This window comes from Pseudophryne corroboree, unplaced genomic scaffold, assembly GCF_028390025.1.
Source record: "Pseudophryne corroboree isolate aPseCor3 unplaced genomic scaffold, aPseCor3.hap2 scaffold_2307, whole genome shotgun sequence".
NCBI classification, from domain to species: domain Eukaryota; kingdom Metazoa; phylum Chordata; class Amphibia; order Anura; family Myobatrachidae; genus Pseudophryne; species Pseudophryne corroboree.
Window position 1 is genome coordinate 1 of NW_026968960.1, and position 17891 is coordinate 17891.

Sequence of the window (17891 nt, forward strand, 5' to 3'; positions counted from 1 at the left end):
TCTGGTTCCATGGAATCTTCCGCATTGGAATGCTGCGGAACAAAAAGGATTTAAATATTCAGCTTGCTAGCATTCAATGTACCTGCGGCTTGGCTCTAGCACATGGGTCTTCATCCTGTGGCCCTCCAGCTGCTGTGAAACTACACATCCCAGCATGCCCTGCCACAGTTTTGCTATTAAGGTATGCTAAAACTGAGGCAGGGCATGCTGGGATGTGTAGTTCCACAGCAGCTGGAGGGTCGCAGGTTGAAGACCCATGTTTTAGCATGCCTGTTCTATGATGCATGTTCCATGATGTCACAATCAGCTTGGAATGGGGTGTCTAGCAGGCATTTGCTGACAGCCACTTGAGGGAGACACACATCAGGAGATGCAGCATATCGGAGGTCTTCGATGCCTTTCCAGCAAATGCACACCACCTGCTGCTGGTCTGGACACAAAACAATGCCCACAATCGAAGTCCCAAAATGCCCAACTACAGGATTCATGTAAGTAGTGAATTTAGGAATGAATTTAGAAGTAGGAAATTAAGTTAGTTCACAAGTACATTCAAATTCAGATCTAAAGACTAAACACAAAACACAAAATAAGACTCCACAGAGCAATTATCAGGTGTCTTTATCAATTGTTGCATTTAAAAAATCAAGCAATTAGGGAACACAATGTTGCGACAATGTAACCCTATTTGCAAAATAGTACTAAATAAGTTTGTCGATGTAAGACATTTGCAAAGGCGCAAACAAAACACGCTGGAAAATGCAACTGAATCTGTTTTTGGAGGTTAGAAAAGATGCAGGATCAAGTAGCTCCATGGGTAGGGTGTTTGATTAGAATTCAACAGGTTATAGGTTTGAATCCAGGGTATGATAGTTTGAGGTGTTATTTAATAAAGTATGTTTATATATTAGTCACACATGGCTTACTTGTACAAATGGCATGTCACCAGTTAGTGCTGACTGCTGATATGCCTTTTGCACTAAAACAAATTAAAATGGTAAAAGTTATTGTACTTTAAGTAAAAATAAAAGCTAAAATATCAATCCCAGTTTTGGATTACTTTAATGAACAAAAAAAAAATGCATATAGCAAAGGATAGTTTCAATCTGCCTACCTCAGATTGCGACAGGTGGAATCTTGGTCATGCTCTGGTTTCTCTGCAGAACGAACAAATCTTTCGCCTTTTACTAAAGATTTCCGTGGAGAGGAGCAAAACTGAGTTTTATCTCAATTTTTGCATGCCCCATATTATTGGGGTTTCTTTTATCGGATTAAAGACAGAACGAGTGTGCTTTCTTGTTAGCTTTAATGTAAGTTTATTTGCATAACAATGACAATAAATGTTTGTTTCTTTTCAAGCAGAACTTTCTTGACCATACTAATTGCTTGAAAGATCTGGGAGCACATGGAAAAGAGTACAAACCATGCTTATAGCAAGGGGAAGCCTGGAGAGAAATCTGCTTTCTTTCTTTCAAATTGGGTGCTCACTTTGAGCTGAATGAGGACTGCTGGCATGGCACTCAGGCAACAGGTGGAATCTTGGTCATGCTCTGGTTTCTCTTCAGAACGAACAAATCTTTCGCCTTTTACTAAAGATTTCCGTGGAGAGGAGCAAAACTGAGTTTTATCTCAATTTTTGCATGCCCCGTCTTATTGGGGTTTCTTTTATCAGTTTAAAGATAGAACGAGTGTGCTTTAATGTAAGCTCATTTGCATAGAAATGACAGTAAATGTTTGTTTCTTTTCAAACAGAACTTTCTTGACTATACTAATTGCTTGAAAGATCTGGGAGCACATGGAAAAGAGTACAAACCATGTTTATAGCAAGGGGAAGCCTGGTGAGAAATCTGCTTTCTTTCTTTCAAATTGGGTGCTCACTTTGAGCTGAATGAGGACTGCTGGCATGGCACTCAGGCGACAGGTAGAATCTTGGTCATGCTGTGGTTTCTCTTCAGAACGAACAAATCTTTCGCCTTTTACTAAAGATTTCCGTGGAGAGGAGCAAAACTGAGTTTTATCTCAATTTTTGCATGCCCCATCTTATTGGGGTTTTATTTTATCGGTTTAAAGATAGAACGAGTGTTCTTTAATGTAAGCTCATTTGCATAGAAATGACAGTAAATGTTTGTTTCTTTTCAAACAGAACTAATTGTTTGAAAGATCTGGGAGCACATGGAAAAGAGTACAAACCATGTTTATAGCAAGGGGAAGCCTGGTGAGAAATCTGCTTTCTTTCATTCAAATTGGGTGCTCACTTTGAGCTGAATGAGAACTGCTGGCATGGCACTCAGGCGACAGGTGGAATCTTGGTCATGCTCTGGTTTCTCTTCAGAACTAACAAATATTTCGCCTTTTATTAAAGATTTCCGTGGAGAGGAGCAAAACTGAGTTTTATCTCAATTTTTGCATGCCCCATATTATTGGGGTTTCTTTTATCAGTTTAAAGACAGAACGAGTGGGCTTTCTTGTTAGCTTTAATGTAAGTTTATTTGCATAACAATGACAGTAAATGTTTGTTTCTTTTCAAACAGAACTTTCTTGACCATGCTACTTGCTTGAAAGATCTGGGAGCACATGGAAAACAGTACAAACCATGCAGTATCACAAGAGCCTTTATTTGATCTTTCATGAAGATAGAGCAGAATTGAGGACACGTCAACAATTTCTGCCAAAGGTGGTTCATCTTTCCACATGGTGCCTTTGGCCACTGACACCTTCGTTGAGTCAAAGTCTCTGGCTGTGGTCAGAACTTTGAAAATTTATGTCACCAGAACGGTTCAGATTAGGAAAACAGAGGCTCTGTTTGTCTTGTATGCTCCCAACAGGATTGGGTGTCCTGCTTCCATGCAGACCATTATGCGCTGAATCTGTGGTAAGATTCAGCATGCTCATTCCACGGCAGGATTGCCGTTACTGAATTAGGTGAAGACCCATTCTACTAGAAAGGTGGGTTCATCCTGGGCAGCTGGTCGGGGAGTCTCAGCATTGCAACTTTGCCGAGCAGCTATTTAGTAAACACTTTTGCTAAGTTTTACAAGTTTGATACCTTGGCTGATGATAACCTCAAGTTGGGTCATTCGGTGCTGCAGAGTCGTACGCACTCTCCCACCCGTTCAAGAGCTTTGGTATAACCCCATGGTTCTTAATGTGACCCCAGCATCCTCTAGGTCGTATGAGAAAATAGGATTTTAATACCTACCGGTAAATCCTTTTCTCTTAGTACGTAGAGGATGCTGGGCACCCGTCCCAGTCCATACTGTGTCTGCAGTTATTACTTGTGGTTATACACATGTTGTGTTACGGTTCTGGTCAGCTTTTTGCTGCAATTGTTCATGCCGTTGGCTTGTGTTCTGTTGAATGCCACGTTCTGTGGCATGCTTAAGGTGTGAGCTGGTAAGATGCTCACCTTAGTTTAACAATAAATCCTTTCCTCGAAATGTCCGTCTCCCTGGGCACAGTTCCTATAACTGGAGTCTGGAGGAGGGGCATAGAGGGAGGAGCCAGTTCACACCCTTTGAAAGTCTTAAAGTGCCCATGTCTCTTGCGGATCCCGTCTATACCCCATGGTTCTTAATGTGACCCCAGCATCCTTTACGGACTAAGAGAAAAGGATGCCCTTGTGTACTATCCTGACTTCTCCTCCCGTCTGCTTACTTTGTGCCTTCCAACGCACAATGCGAACTACAGGTGGTGCTGCAGGGCCCACACCCTTTTACTTGCCTTACAGAGCAGCTCTGGAGCTGTTACAGTGCCCAGCTGCTGCAAGAAATCAGCATGAATGCTTCAGGGGATGGGGCATGGCCAACATGAGCCCCACACCAAAGGAGGGTGGGGGTGTTTAATGCGAACTAGGGGTCATCCAAGCACTGCAAAAGGCCGCCATGCCCTGCATGCCCCTTTTCTCTTTTTATATGCAGATGAGGGTTCCAGCCAACTTTGGCCCACTGCTTGGATGACATCACCGTATGCAAATCCGTCTGCTGCAGACCTTCCCCCAGGAATGCTTGTACTAGTTGTTGGATATGGTTTGATATTTGATGGTGCTTCAGTATTAGGCAGCCTTCCGCCCTCCCATGTTCATCTGAAAAGATGTGGTCTCCCTGCAGTTGTTGTCCCCAGACGAGAGTTCCCTTGTGCTTCCTCAGTTGAATCTCCTTAACTTGACGGGGGAGGTGCTGCCCGAGCAGCCCTCCCCAGCCCTATCCCAACTCATACTTATTTTACATATTAGATCTCTTGATCATGAAGATTGTTCTCACAGGGTGAGGTTCATCCATTATATTTTAAAATAGGAAGGTACAAATTACATATTTGAATTGCATCTATTTGCTGGATTCAAATGCCCCCCCCCCTTCCTTTCTCAATTGTGCCCGTCAGCAGCTATTCTAAGGTTGCTGCCAATGGGTGTGACACATTAATTTCTTCTGTGGGGTACACTGGACTCCACAAGGATTCACATTGGGGTGTAGAGTAGGATCTTGATCTGAGGCACCAACCGGCTCAAAGCTTTTGACTGTTCCCAAGATGCTCAGCGCATCCTCCTCTATAACCCCGCTTCCATGAACAGGGAGCTCAGTTTGTAGTTGGTGCCTTCAGTAGCAGGCCACTTAACAGGGGCCTGCCTCAGGCAGCCTATTCTTAGCTATTAATTTTGACAAGAAAAGAAGAACTTGTTTTATGAGAATCTACAAGGGCTGCAGCAGGCTAGGTCTAATAGACATCTTTACTGCAGCTTCATCACTCCCAGCGGCGCTGTATACTCCCGTGCCCTGGTTGCTGGGTCACTGCAGCGGAGGCTCCGCTTTCTTCCTAAGGTCAGTCACACACACACCGCCCTTCCGGATCACGAGGCCGCTGATTAAGGGGAGCGTGGCCGTAGGGGGTGGGCCGTGTGCGCACTGGGGTGGACACTGATTACTGGGCAGCCGCTCCACTAGCCACCAGGTACAGTTAAGGAGCACAGGTCTGGGGGTTTTTCTCCTATATTAACCCAATTTTGTACTGCCCGCAGCGCATTGTGATAGGTAATAGGGCCTGATTCAGGTTGGATTGCAATCACAATAAGCGATCCAACTGCAAAAATTGCTAAGAGCATACGCATGTGCCTGCATGCGATCGCCTCTGCCTGTCAATCGGGGCAGGGGGAGAGAGTGGGGTCAGCAACACTCCATTTCCAAGTCAGGGATGGAGCAGTGCGGGGGCAAGGCTTCAAAATGGGGTCTGCAATGGAGGAGACACAGGGGGCGTGGTCACAGCGGCTGTATGACATCACATTCAGCCGCTGTGATCACAAAAATGGTGGCGGCTTCCTGCGCGCACATACAGTCTGCACCAGCAGGAGGCTACACCATTGTTTATGATCACGCTGAACTGCAGTGCGACTGCAATTACAGCATGGTAAAAAAGGGAGGTGTCATACTGGGTGGCCATGCCCTGTCACTGTGCAGGAGCCAGCACCGCTTACACACTAGTCCCCGGGTGCAGCCCCCAACCCCCGGGACACCCGGAGCAACAAAATGTAGATTCAGGCCACCAGGCCACGCCCCTACCTATGAAATCATGCCTCCTTTTTACCATTGCGCTGCTTATTTGCACGCACTGCATTACAATCTCCCTCGCCACCTCTCTGGGTGTCACCAGTGATAGTGACACCTCTGCCATGCTTGTAGCAGCTGGTCCAAAGATCTATGCCTCAAGCCCTGAGTGTTTGCCCTTGTGACTTGTTGATCATCATAGCGAAGCAGATGCTTACAGAAAACTGCAGGGGCTTAGATTGAAAATAAAAAAAATTGATGGGTATAAGGTAGAGAGGAGCGGGTTCGGTTCTCCGAGAACCGAATTCCCCACGAACTCCACGTGGTTTACACTGGTCTGAGGCAGGCTCGGTTGTTCCCGCCTGACTCGGAAAACCTGAACAAGGGAAAATGTCATCATCCCGCTGTCGGATTCTCGCGAGATTCGGATATTATATATAGAGCTGCGCGTTGCCGCCATTTTTACTCGTGCATTGAAGAGAGAGCGGAGAGGACGTGGCTATGTTCTCTCAGTGGAAATCTCAATATCAGTGCTCAGTATCAGTGGTTACTTATTGCTGCTCAGTAATACTAGTAGTGTGTCTCTCCTGCTCAGTGTCAGTTCTCAGTAGTATCCTCATCAGTGCTCAGTATCACTGCTCATTGTCTTGTGCTGCATTGTGGTGCTCAGCATACTACAGTACATTACTAATAGTCCAGTGCTGCATCTTGCTGCTCAGTGTCAGTTCTAGTATCCTCATCAGTGCTCACTATCACTGCTCATTGCATTGTGGTGTTCTGTATACTACAGTAATATAGTAACATATAGTAACATAGTTTTTGAGGTTGAATAGAGGCAAATTGCCCATCGTGTTCAACCTGTTTTAAGTTGTGATGATTCTACATACTTGCTGAATAATGTTTTATGACTAGTTAGCTACTATAACTCATGTTACCCCCGGATTAACCATGTTGATATTTTAAGTATTATAACCTTGGATAGCTTTTTCATTCAGAAATGTATCCATTCCTTTTTTAAATCCAATTACAGAGTCCGCCATTACCACCTTCCCTGGCAGGGAATTCCACATCCTGATTGCCCTAACAGTGAAGAACCCTTTCCTCCATTGCATTCTGAACTTTCCTCCAGTCGCAGCGAGTGACCACGTGTTCTTTTAATAAATAATTCCTCTGATAACTCTTTGTTATGTATCTTTACATATTTGAAGATATTAATAATATCTCCTCTTAGGCACCTCTTTTCTAGTGTATACATATTCAGCCTAGTAAGTCTTTCCTTATAGTCCAGTACTTTTAGGCCTTTAATCAATTTAGTCTTCAGGATCTCTCGGACTTCCATGAGCAGCAGAGTAGTGCAATGGAAGGATGCTGGGCCCATAACCCAGAGGTCGATTAATCGAAACTATCCTCTGCTATGTGCATTTTTTTTTTATAATTAAAGTAATCAAAAACTGGGATTGATATTTTGGCTCTTTTATTTTTACTTAAAGTACAATAACTTTTATCATTTTAATTTGTTTTAATAGTATATTATCAGCATTGTTTTCTTTAAAAAATCCACTTAATATTCTTTACCCTATTCCTGAAATGGTAATTGACAAAAACAAACTACATTGTCACCAGAAGAGCAATGCAAAATGTACAAGTGATATATTAAAATCATCTTCCATCTTCACCCATAAAGAAAGATTTTCTTAATTCCTTATCTGTGTGCTGATTAGATATTACCTTGTTTTCACATTAAACAGACTTCCACATGAGAAAGCAGCAAGGATGCAGTAACGTTTATGTTTCCTGGTGTCAACCTGTATTATTTCAGTAGACATTGAAATGAGGATGCATCTTGCTGCCTTTCCAATGTAGCAAGTTTAATTCAGTAATAGGTGAAAAAACATTCCTACAAAGGTGTTAATAAGAGACTTGGCTTTGTGGACACTTTTCAGAGAGCAAATTTGTTAGCATAAAAATAAAGTCAGAAAATGAAGAGCTGTTTAATCACTCAATTGGACTTTTCTGCCAGCATAATTTTTTTTTCTCTGCAACCCACTGCTAAATTGTGCTTCCTAGCTGTTTTTTATAAAATAACTTAATCAAATCTAACTCTGATTACATCAGAGAAGGCCAGGTACCCTACACCATAAGAGGGGGTTTGAAATTTTGACTTGTCTACTTAAAGATCACCAAAATCTGATCACAAGGTCAATTACATCCCTGGGTGGGATTGAACCACCAATCTTTTGGTTAATAGCCAAACATGCTAACCGATTGCACCACAGAGACACCTCGTAAAAGTATATACTGACAAAGGCTAATAAGCATTCATCTAGAACGTTTCCTAGAAAAACTTTAAAAAGTCAATAATCTGGAGAGTTTTTGTTAGAAACACATTGGTACTTTCCCATGATGAGTGAGTGCTTCAGGATCTCTTGCACTTACATGAGCAGCAGAGTACTGCAACGGAAGCATGCTGGGCCCATAACCCAGAGGTAGGCAGATTGAAACTATCCTCTGCTATATGCATTGTTTTTTGTTAATTAAAGTAATCCAAAACTGGGATTGATATTTTGGCTCTTTTATTTTTACTTAAAGTACAATAACTTTTACCATTTTAATTTGTTTTAATAGTATATTGACAGTATTGTTTTCTTTAAAAAATCCACTTAATTTTCTTTATACAAGGTATACAATTATGGACGAGTGACGACACAGAGGTAGGTACAGCCGTGGACTACCGTACTGCATCTGCTAGTATAGATAATATACTAAATATATTACTACTGTAGGTATATAATATAATGACGGACCTGGTGGACACTGTCAGCAGACTCCTAAACTACTAGTATGAAGAAGATAGAAAAAAAAACCCCACCACAGGTAGGTATACAATTATGGACGAGCACTGACGACACAGAGGTAGGTACAGCCGTGGACTACCGTACTGCATCTGCTAGTATAGATAATATAATAAATATATTACTACTGTAGGTATATAATATAATGACGGACCTGGTGGACACTGTCAGCAGACTGCTAAACTACTAGTATGAAGAAGATAAAAAAAAAACCCCACCACAGGTAGTTAGGTATACAATTATGGATGAGCACTGACGACACAGAGATAGCCACAGCCGTGGACTACCGTACTGCGTCTGCTAGTATAGATAATATAATAAATATATTACTACTGTAGGTATATAATATAATGATGGACCTGGTGGACACTGTCAGTAGACTCCTAAACTACTAGTATGAAGAAGATAGAAAAAAAAAACCCACCACAGGTAGGTAGGTATACAATTATGGACGAGCACTGACGACACAGAGATAGCCACAGCCGTGGACTACCGTACTGCGTCTGCTAATATAGAGATGATAAAGATGAAAAAAAAAATATAACACTACTGCAGGTAAATATTTATATAATATATGTATGACGGACCTGCTGGACACTGTCAGCAGAATGCGTTTATAGAATAAAAAAAAAACACCACAGGAGTGTTTAACTTTTTCAGGCAGACAATATACTGGTGGTCACACTGGCAGCAAAAGTGTGCACTGTACTCCTGCTATAACTGCTCCCCAGTCTCCCCCACAATTAAGCTGTGTGAGCAGTGAGCACTCAGCACAGTCAGATATACATAGATGATATATCATGCAGCACACTGAGGCTGAGCACAGATATGGTATGTGTATCGTTTTTTTTCAGGCAGAGAACGGATTATAAATAATAAAACTGGTGGTCACTATCAGCAAAACTCTGCACTACTGAGTACTCCTGACAAGTTCAACTGCTCCCCAAATTAGTAGTAAATCAAATGTCACTCGTCTCTATCTTCTAATCTAAACGGAGAGGACGCCAGCCACGTCCTCTCCCTATCAATCTCAATGCACGTGTGAAAATGGCGGCGACGCGCGGCTCCTTATATAGAATCCAAGTCTCGTGAGAATCCGACAGCGGGATGATGACGTTCGGGCGCGCTCGGGTTAACCGAGCAAGGCGAGAGGATCCGAGTCTGCTCGGACCCGAGCAAAAAAGGGTGAAGTTCGGGCGGGTTCGGATTCCGAGGAACCGAACCCGCTCATCTCTTATGGCCACCCAGCATGACGCCTCCCTTCTTGACCATGCTGTAATTGCAGTCGCACTGCAGTTCAGCGTGATCATAAAAAATGGTGTAGGCCTCCTGCTGGTGCAGACTGTATGTGCGCGCAGGAAGCCGCCACCATTTTTGTGATCACAGCGGCTGAATGTGACGTCATACAGCTGCTGTGACCACGCCCCCTGTGTCTCCTCCATTGCAGACCCCATTTTGAAGCCTTGCCCCCGCACCGCTCCATCCCTGACATGGAAATGGAGTGTTGCTGACCCCCCTCTCCCCCCTCCCTGCTCCGATTGACAGGCAGAGGCGATCGCATTCCTCTGCGGGGTGCCGCAGAAAATGCAGGCACATGCGTATGCTCTTAGCAATTTTTGCAGTTGGATCACTTATTGTGATTGCAATCCAACCTGAATCAGGCCCTATTACCTATCACAATGCGCTGCGGGCAGTACAAAATTGGTTTAATATAGGAGAAAAACCCCCAGACCTGTGCTCCTTAACTGTACCTGGTGGCTAGTGGAGCGGCTGCCCAGTAATCAGTGTCCATCGCCAGTGCGCACACGGTCCACCCCCTACGGCCACGCTCCCCTTCAGCAGCGGCCTCGTGATCCGGAAGGGGCGGTGTGTGTGTGACTGACCTTAGGAAGAAACCGGAGCCTCCGCTGCAGTGACCCAGCAACCAGGGCACGGGAGTATACAGCGCCGCTGGGAGTGATGAAGCTGCAGTAAAGATGTCTATTAGACCTAGCCTGCTGCAGCCCTTGTAGAGTCTCATAAAACAAGTTCTTCTCTTTCTTGTCAAAATGAATAGCTAAGAATTGGCTTCCTGAGGCAGGCCCCTGTTAAGTGGCCTGCTACTGAAGGCACCAACTACAAACTGAGCTCCCTGTTCATGGAAGCGGGGTTATAGAGGAGGATGCGCTGAGCATCTTGGGAACAGTCAAAAGCTTTGAGTCGGTTGGTGCCTCAGATCAAGATCCTACTCTACACCCCAATGTGAATCCTTGTGGAGTCCTGTGTACCCCACAGAAGAAATTAATGTGTCACACCCATTGGCAGCAACCTTAGAATAGCTGCTGATGGGCACAATTGAGAAAGGAAGGGGGGGGACATTTGAATCCAGCACATAGATGCAATTCAAATATGTAATTTGTACCTTCCTATTTTAAAATATAATGGATGAACTTCACCCTGTGAGAACAATCTTCATGATCAAGAGATCTCATATGCAAAATAAGTATGAGTTGGGATAGGGCTGGGGAGGGTGGCTGCTCGGGCAGCCCCTCCCCCATCAAGTTAAGGAGATTCAACTGAGGAAGCACAAGGGAACTCTCGTCTGGGGACAACAACTGCAGGGAGACCACATCTTTTCAGATGAACATGGGAGGGGCGGAAGGCTGCCTAATACTGAAGCACCATCAAATATCAAACCATATGCAACAACTAGTACAAGCATTCCTGGGGGAAGGTCTGCAGCAGACGGATTTGCATACGGTGATGTCATCCAAGCAGTGGGCCAAAGTTGGCTGGAACCCTCATCTGCATATGAAAAGAGAAAAGGGGCATGCAGGGCATGGCGGCCTTTTGCGGTGCTTGGATGACCCCTAGTTCGCATTAAACACCCCCACCCTCCTTTGGTGTGGGGCTCATGTTGGCTATGCCCCAGCCCCTGAAGCATTCAAGCTGATTTCTTGCAGCAGCTGGGCACTGTAACAGCTCCAGAGCTGCTCTGTAAGGCAACTAAAAGGGTGTGGGCCCTGCAGCACCACCTGTAGTTCGCATTGTGCGTTGGAAGGCACAAAGTAAGCAGACGGGAGAAGTCAGGATAGTGCGCAAGGGCATAGAAGGGAGTGGCTCCAGAAAAGAGAAGTGGAAACAGACAGCAAACTAGGCTGGAGAGAGACCTGAGACAAAGAGATCTGAATTATACGAGAGCCGACCAGGGGAAACACAAATTATGCAATCAAGTTTCCCACATTTGGGGAAATCACAGGAGCAGCACACCCAGAGTGCAATGGGTGAGCCTTGCCCTGGGAGAAGCACCTTCATGATCATAGTATCTCACCTGGCAGGTAAGTAGGAGTTGGGCTAGAGCTGGGGAGGGTCACTGCTCGGGCACCCCCCTGTCAAGTGAAGGAGATCCAACTGAGGCAGCACAAGGGAACTCTCGAAAGAAGAACAAGGCTAGAGGAATATATGAGACAAAGAAATCTGACTTTTACCAGAGCTGACCAGAGGAAAACACAAACACAGTCCCCCACTACCACAAAAAATGCAGGCGAGTTTCCCACATTTGGGGAAATCACAGGGGTCAGCATACCCAGAATGCAATGAATGAACCTCACCCTGGGTGAACAATCTTCATGACCATGGTGTCTCCTATGCAAAATAAGTATGATTTGGGATAGGGCGGGGAGGGCCGCTGCTCAGGCACATCTCTGTCAAGTAAAGGAGATTCAACTGAGGCAGCACAAGGGAACTCTCATCTGGGGACAACAACTGCAGGGAGAACACATATTTTCAGATGAACATGGGAGGGCAGAAGGCTGCCTAATACTGAAGCACCCCCAAACAACAAACCAAATGCAACAACTAGTGCAAGCATTCCTGGGGCAAGGCCTGCAGCAGATGGATTTGCATATGGTGATGTCATCCAAGCAGTGGGTCAAAGTTGGCTTCAACCCTCATCTGCATATGAAAAGAGAAAAGGGGCGTGCAGGGCATGGCGGCCTTTTGCGGTGCTTGGATTACCCCTAGTTCGCATTAAACACCCCCACCCACCTTTGGTGTGGGGCTCATGTTGGCCATGCCCCATCCCCTGAAGCATTCAAGCTGATTTCTTGCAGCAGCAGGGCACTGTAACAGCTCCAGAGCTGCTCTTTAAGGCAAGTAAAAGATTGTGTGGGCCCTGCAGCACTACCTGTAGTTTGCATTGTGCATTGGAAGGCACAAAGTAAGCAGACGGGAGGAGAAGTCAGGATAGTGCACAAGGGTATAGAAGGGAGGGGCTCAAGATAAAAGAAGTGGAAACAGACAGCAAACTAGGCTGGAGAAAGACCTGAGACAAAGAGATCTGAATTATACGAGAGCCGACCAGAGGAAACACAAATTATGCAGTCAAGTGTCCCACATTTGGGGAAATCGTAGGAGCAGCACACCCAGAGTGCAATGGGTGAGCCTTGCCCTGGGAGAAGCACCTTCCTGATCATAGTATCTCACCTGGCAGGTAAGTAGGAGTTGGGCTAGAGCTGGGGAGGGTCGCTGCTCGGGCACCCCCCTGTCAAGTGAAGGAGATCCACCTGAGGCAGCACAAGGGAACTCTCGAAAGAAGAACAAGGCTAGAGGAAAATCTGAGACAAAGAAATCTGAGTTTTAACAGAGCTGACCAGAGGAAAGCACAAACACAGTCCCCCACTACCACAAATAATGCAGTCGAGTTTCCCACATTTGGGTAAATCACAGGGGTCAGCATACCCAAAATGCAATGAATGAACCTCACCCTGGGAGAACAATCTTCATGACCATGGTATCTCCTATGCAAAATAAGTATGATTTGGGATAGGGCTGGGGAGGGCCGCTGCTCATGCACATCTCTGTCAAGTAAAGGAGATTCAACTGAGGCAGCACAAGGGAACTCTCATCTGGGGACAACAACTGCAGGGAGAACACATATTTTCAGATGAACATGGGAGGGCAGAAGGCTGCCTAATACTGAAGCACCCCCAAACAACAAACCAAATGCAACAACTAGTGCAAGCATTCCTGGGGGAAGTTCTGCAGAAGACGGATTTGCATACGGTGATGTCATCCAAGCAGAGGGCCAAAGTTGGCTGGAACCCTCATCTGCATATGAAAAGAGAAAAGGGGTATGCAGGGCATGGCGGCCTTTTGCGGCGCTTGGATGACCCTTAGTTTGCATTAAACACCCCCACCCTCCTTCGGTGTGGGGCTCATGTTGGCCATGCCCCATCCCCTGAAGCATTCAAGCTGATTTCTTGCAGCAGCTTGGCACTGTATCAGCTCCAGAGCTGCTCTGTAAGGCAAGTAAAAGGGTGTGGGCCCTGCAGCACTACCTGTAGTTTGCATTGTGCATTGGAAGGCACAAAGTAAGCAGACAGGAGGAGAAGTCAGGATAGTGCACAAGGGTATAAAAGCGAGTTTCCCACATTTGGGAAAATCACAGGGGTCAGCATACCCAGAATGCAATGAATGAACCTCACCCTGGGAGAACAATCTTCATGACCATGGTATCTCCTATGCAAAATAAGTATGATTTGGGATAGGGCTGGGGAGGGCCGCTGCTCAGGCACATCTCTGTCAAGTAAAGGAGATTCAACTGAGGCAGCACAAGGGAACTCTCATCTGGGGACAACAACTGCAGGGAGAACACATATTTTCAGATAAAAATCTTGGTCATGCTCTGGTTTCTCTTCAGAACGAACAAATCTTTCGCCTTTTACTAAAGATTTCCGTGGAGAGGAGCAAAACCGAGTTTTATCTCAATTTTTGCATGCCCCATCTTTTTGGGGTTTCTTTTATCGGTTTAAAGATAGAATGAGTGTGCTTTAATGTAAGCTCATTTGCATAGAAATGACAGTAAATGTTTGTTTCTTTTCAAACAGAACTTTCTTGACCATGCTACTTGCTTGAAAGATCTGGGAGCACATGGAATACAGTACAAACCATGCTTATAGCAAGGAGAAGCCAGGTGAGAAATCTGCTTACTTTCAAGTTGGGCGCTCACTTTGATCTGAATGAGGACTGCTGGCACAGCATTTAGGCGACAGGTGGAATCTTGGTCATGCTCTGGTTTCTCTTCAGAACGAACAAATCTTTCGCCTTTTATTAAAGATTTCTGTGGAGAGGAGCAAAACTGAGTTTTATCTCAATTTTTGCATGCCCCATATTATTGGGGTTTCTTTTATCAGTTTCTTGTTAGCTTTAATGTAAGTTTATTTGCATAACAATGACTATAAATGTCTGTTTCTTTTCAAGCAGAACTTTCTTGACCATTCTAATTGCTTGAAAGATCTGGGAGCACATGGAAAAGAGTACAAACCATGCTTATAGCAAGGGGAAGCCTGGTGAGAAATCTGCTTTCTTTCTTTCAAATTGGGTGCTCACTTTGCGCTGAATGAGGACTGCTGGCATGGCACTCAGGCGACAGGTGGAATCTTGGTCATACTCTGGTTTCTCTTCAAAACAAACAGATCTTTCGCCTTTTACTAAAGATTTCCGTGGAGAGGAGCAAAACTGAGTTTTATCTCAATTTTTGCATGCTCCGTCTTATTGGGGTTTCTTTTATCGGTTTAAAGATAGAACGAGTGTGCTTTAATGTAAGCTCATTTGCATAGAAATGACAGTAAATGTTTGTTTCTTTTCAAACAGAACTTTCTTGACTATACTAAATGCTTGAAAGATCTGGGAGCACATGGAAAAGAGTACAAACCATGTTTATAGCAAGGGGAAGCCTGGTGAGAAATCTGCTTTCTTTCTTTCAAATTGGGTGCTCACTTTGAGCTGAATGAGGACTGCTGGCATGGCACTCAGGCGACAGGTGGAATCTTGGTCATGTTCTGATTTCTCTTCAGAACGAACAAATCTTTCGCCTTTTACTAAAGATTTCCGTGGAGAGGAGCAAAACTGAGTTTTATCTCAATTTTTGCATGCCCCATCTTATTGGGATTTTATTTTATCGGTTTAAAGATAGAACGAGTGTGCTTTAATGTAAGCTCATTTGCATAGAAATGACAGTAAATGTTTGTTTCTTTTCAAACAGAACTTTCTTGACCACACTAATTGCTTGAAAGATCTGGGAGCACATGGAAAAGAGTACAAACCATGTTTATAGCAAGGGGAAGCCTGGTGAGAAATCTGCTTTCTTTCTTTCAAATTGGGTGCTCACTTTGAGCTGAATGAGGATTGCTGGCATGGCACTCAGGCGACAGGTGGAATCTTGGTCATGCTCTGGTTTCTCTTCAAAACGAACAGATCTTTCGCCTTTTACTAAAGATTTCCGTGGAGAGGAGCAAAACTGAGTTTTATCTCAATTTTTGCATGCTCCGTCTTATTGGGGTTTCTTTTATCGGTTTAAAGATAGAACGAGTGTGCTTTAATGTAAGCTCATTTGCATAGAAATGACAGTAAATGTTTGTTTCTTTTCAAACAGAACTTTCTTGACTATACTAATTGCTTGAAAGATCTGGGAGCACATGGAAAAGAGTACAAACCATGTTTATAGCAAGGGGAAGCCTGGTGAGAAATCTGCTTTCTTTCTTTCAAATTGGGTGCTCACTTTGAGCTGAATGAGGACTGCTGGCATGGCACTCAGGCGACAGGTGGAATTTTGGTCATGTTCTGGTTTCTCTTCAGAACGAACAAATCTTTCGCCTTTTACTAAAGATTTCCGTGGAGAGGAGCAAAACTGAGTTTTATCTCAATTTTTGCATGCCCCATCTTATTGGGGTTTTATTTTATCGGTTTAAAGATAGAACGAGTGTGCTTTAATGTAAGCTCATTTGCATAGAAATGACAGTAAATGTTTGTTTCTTTTCAAACAGAACTTTCTTGACCACACTAATTGCTTGAAAGATCTGGGAGCACATGGAAAAGAGTACAAACCATGTTTATAGCAAGGGGAAGCCTGGTGAGAAATCTGCTTTCTTTCATTCAAATTGGGTGCTCACTTTCAGCTGAATGAGAACTGCTGGCATGGCACTCAGGCGACAGGTGGAATCTTGGTCATGCTCTGGTTTCTCTTCAGAACTAACAAATATTTCGCCTTTTATTAAAGATTTCCGTGGAGAGGAGCAAAACTGAGTTTTATCTCAATTTTTGCATGCCCCATATTATTGGGGTTTCTTTTATCAGTTTAAAGACAGAATGAGTGTGCTTTCTTGTTAGCTTTAATGTAAGTTTATTTGCATAACAATGACAGTAAATGTTGTTTCTTTTCAAACAGAACTTTCTTGACCATGCTACTTGCTTAAAGGTCTGGGAGCACATGGAAAACAGTACAAACCATGCAGTATCACAAGAGCCTTTATTTGATCTTTCATGAAGATAGAGCAGAATTGAGGACACGTCAACAATTTCTGCCGAAGGTGGTTCATCTTTCCACATGGTGCCTTTGGCCACTGACACCTTCGTTGAGTCAAAGTCTCTGGCTGTGGTCAGAACTTTGAAAATGTATGTCACCAGAACGGTTCAGATTAGGAAAACAGAGGCTCTGTTTGTCCTGTATGCTCCCAACAGGATTTGGTGTCCTGCTTCCATGCAGACCATTATGCGCTGGATCTGTGGTAAGATTCAGCATGCTCGTTCCACGGCAGGATTGCCGTTACTGAAGTAGGTGAAGACCCATTCTACTAGAAAGGTGGGTTCATCCTTGGCAGCTGGTCGGGGAGTCTCGGCATTGCAACTTTGCCGAGCAGCTATTTAGTAAACACTTTTGCTAAGTTTTACAAGTTTGATACCTTGGCTGATGATAACCTTAAGTTGGGTCATTCGGTGCTGCAGAGTCGTACGCACTCTCCCACCCGTTCAAGAGCTTTGGTATAACCCCATGGTTCTTAATGTGACCCCAGCATCCTCTAGGTCGTATGAGAAAATAGGATTTTAATACCTACCGGTAAATCCTTTTCTCTTAGTCTGTAGAGGATGCTGGGCACCCGTCCCAGTCCATACTGTGTCTGCAGTTATTACTTGTGGTTATACACATGTTGTGTTATGGTTCTGGTCAGCTTTTTGCTGCAATTGTTCATGCCGTTGGCTTGTGTTCTGTTGAATGCCACGTTCTGCGGCATGTTTAAGGTGTGAGCTGGTAAGATGCTCACCTTAGTTTAACAATAAATCCTTTCCTCGAAATGTCCGTCTCCCTGGGCACAGTTCCTATAACTGGAGTCTGGAGGAGGGGCATAGAGGGAGGAGCCAGTTCACACCCTTTGAAAGTCTTAAAGTGCCCATGTCTCTTGCGGATCCCGTCTATACCCCATGGTTCTTAATGTGACCCCAGCATCCTCTACGGACTAAGAGAAAAGAATGCCCTTGCGCACTATCCTGACTTCTCCTCCCGTCTGCTTACTTTGTGCCTTCCAACGCACAATGCGAACTACAGGTGGTGCTGCAGGGCCCACACCCTTTTACTTGCCTTACAGAACAGCTCTGGAGCTGTTACAGTGCCCAGCTGCTGCAAGAAATCAGCTTGAATGCTTCAGGGGATGGGGCATGGCCAACATGAGCCCCACACCAAAGGAGGGTGGGG

The 17891-nt window shown here is 44.5% G+C and overlaps 16 non-coding genes and 1 pseudogene across 16 annotated transcripts; 11 read left to right on the forward strand and 6 right to left on the reverse strand.

Annotated features, from left to right (window-relative positions):
• Window positions 1-1140: 1140 nt before the first annotated feature.
• On the forward strand, window positions 1141-1256 carry LOC135010219 (U5 spliceosomal RNA). The gene has a single exon (XR_010209645.1). It is a non-coding gene; the product is annotated as a U5 spliceosomal RNA (small nuclear RNA).
• Window positions 1257-1542: 286 nt separating this feature from the next.
• Window positions 1543-1658, forward strand: LOC135010217 (U5 spliceosomal RNA). The gene has a single exon (XR_010209643.1). It is a non-coding gene; the product is annotated as a U5 spliceosomal RNA (small nuclear RNA).
• A 274-nt stretch (window positions 1659-1932) lies between these two features.
• Window positions 1933-2048, forward strand: LOC135010220 (U5 spliceosomal RNA). Its single transcript, XR_010209646.1, has one exon. It is a non-coding gene; the product is annotated as a U5 spliceosomal RNA (small nuclear RNA).
• A 261-nt stretch (window positions 2049-2309) lies between these two features.
• Window positions 2310-2425, forward strand: LOC135010227 (U5 spliceosomal RNA). Its single transcript, XR_010209653.1, has one exon. It is a non-coding gene; the product is annotated as a U5 spliceosomal RNA (small nuclear RNA).
• Window positions 2426-7737: 5312 nt separating this feature from the next.
• On the reverse strand, window positions 7738-7811 carry TRNAN-AUU (transfer RNA asparagine (anticodon AUU)). The gene has a single exon. It is a non-coding gene; the product is annotated as a tRNA-Asn (tRNA).
• A 3734-nt stretch (window positions 7812-11545) lies between these two features.
• On the reverse strand, window positions 11546-11708 carry LOC135010210 (U1 spliceosomal RNA). Its single transcript, XR_010209639.1, has one exon. It is a non-coding gene; the product is annotated as a U1 spliceosomal RNA (small nuclear RNA).
• A 152-nt stretch (window positions 11709-11860) lies between these two features.
• On the reverse strand, window positions 11861-12024 carry LOC135010191 (U1 spliceosomal RNA). Its single transcript, XR_010209622.1, has one exon. It is a non-coding gene; the product is annotated as a U1 spliceosomal RNA (small nuclear RNA).
• Window positions 12025-12699: 675 nt separating this feature from the next.
• Window positions 12700-12862, reverse strand: LOC135010201 (U1 spliceosomal RNA). Its single transcript, XR_010209632.1, has one exon. It is a non-coding gene; the product is annotated as a U1 spliceosomal RNA (small nuclear RNA).
• A 152-nt stretch (window positions 12863-13014) lies between these two features.
• Window positions 13015-13178, reverse strand: LOC135010180 (U1 spliceosomal RNA). The gene has a single exon (XR_010209612.1). It is a non-coding gene; the product is annotated as a U1 spliceosomal RNA (small nuclear RNA).
• Window positions 13179-13771: 593 nt separating this feature from the next.
• On the reverse strand, window positions 13772-13899 carry LOC135010213 (U1 spliceosomal RNA; annotated as a pseudogene).
• A 144-nt stretch (window positions 13900-14043) lies between these two features.
• Window positions 14044-14159, forward strand: LOC135010216 (U5 spliceosomal RNA). The gene has a single exon (XR_010209642.1). It is a non-coding gene; the product is annotated as a U5 spliceosomal RNA (small nuclear RNA).
• A 270-nt stretch (window positions 14160-14429) lies between these two features.
• On the forward strand, window positions 14430-14545 carry LOC135010226 (U5 spliceosomal RNA). The gene has a single exon (XR_010209652.1). It is a non-coding gene; the product is annotated as a U5 spliceosomal RNA (small nuclear RNA).
• Window positions 14546-14809: 264 nt separating this feature from the next.
• Window positions 14810-14925, forward strand: LOC135010223 (U5 spliceosomal RNA). The gene has a single exon (XR_010209649.1). It is a non-coding gene; the product is annotated as a U5 spliceosomal RNA (small nuclear RNA).
• A 274-nt stretch (window positions 14926-15199) lies between these two features.
• On the forward strand, window positions 15200-15315 carry LOC135010224 (U5 spliceosomal RNA). Its single transcript, XR_010209650.1, has one exon. It is a non-coding gene; the product is annotated as a U5 spliceosomal RNA (small nuclear RNA).
• A 275-nt stretch (window positions 15316-15590) lies between these two features.
• LOC135010222 (U5 spliceosomal RNA) lies at window positions 15591-15706 on the forward strand. Its single transcript, XR_010209648.1, has one exon. It is a non-coding gene; the product is annotated as a U5 spliceosomal RNA (small nuclear RNA).
• A 274-nt stretch (window positions 15707-15980) lies between these two features.
• On the forward strand, window positions 15981-16096 carry LOC135010218 (U5 spliceosomal RNA). The gene has a single exon (XR_010209644.1). It is a non-coding gene; the product is annotated as a U5 spliceosomal RNA (small nuclear RNA).
• A 275-nt stretch (window positions 16097-16371) lies between these two features.
• Window positions 16372-16487, forward strand: LOC135010228 (U5 spliceosomal RNA). Its single transcript, XR_010209654.1, has one exon. It is a non-coding gene; the product is annotated as a U5 spliceosomal RNA (small nuclear RNA).
• The last annotated feature ends 1404 nt before the right edge of the window (window positions 16488-17891 follow it).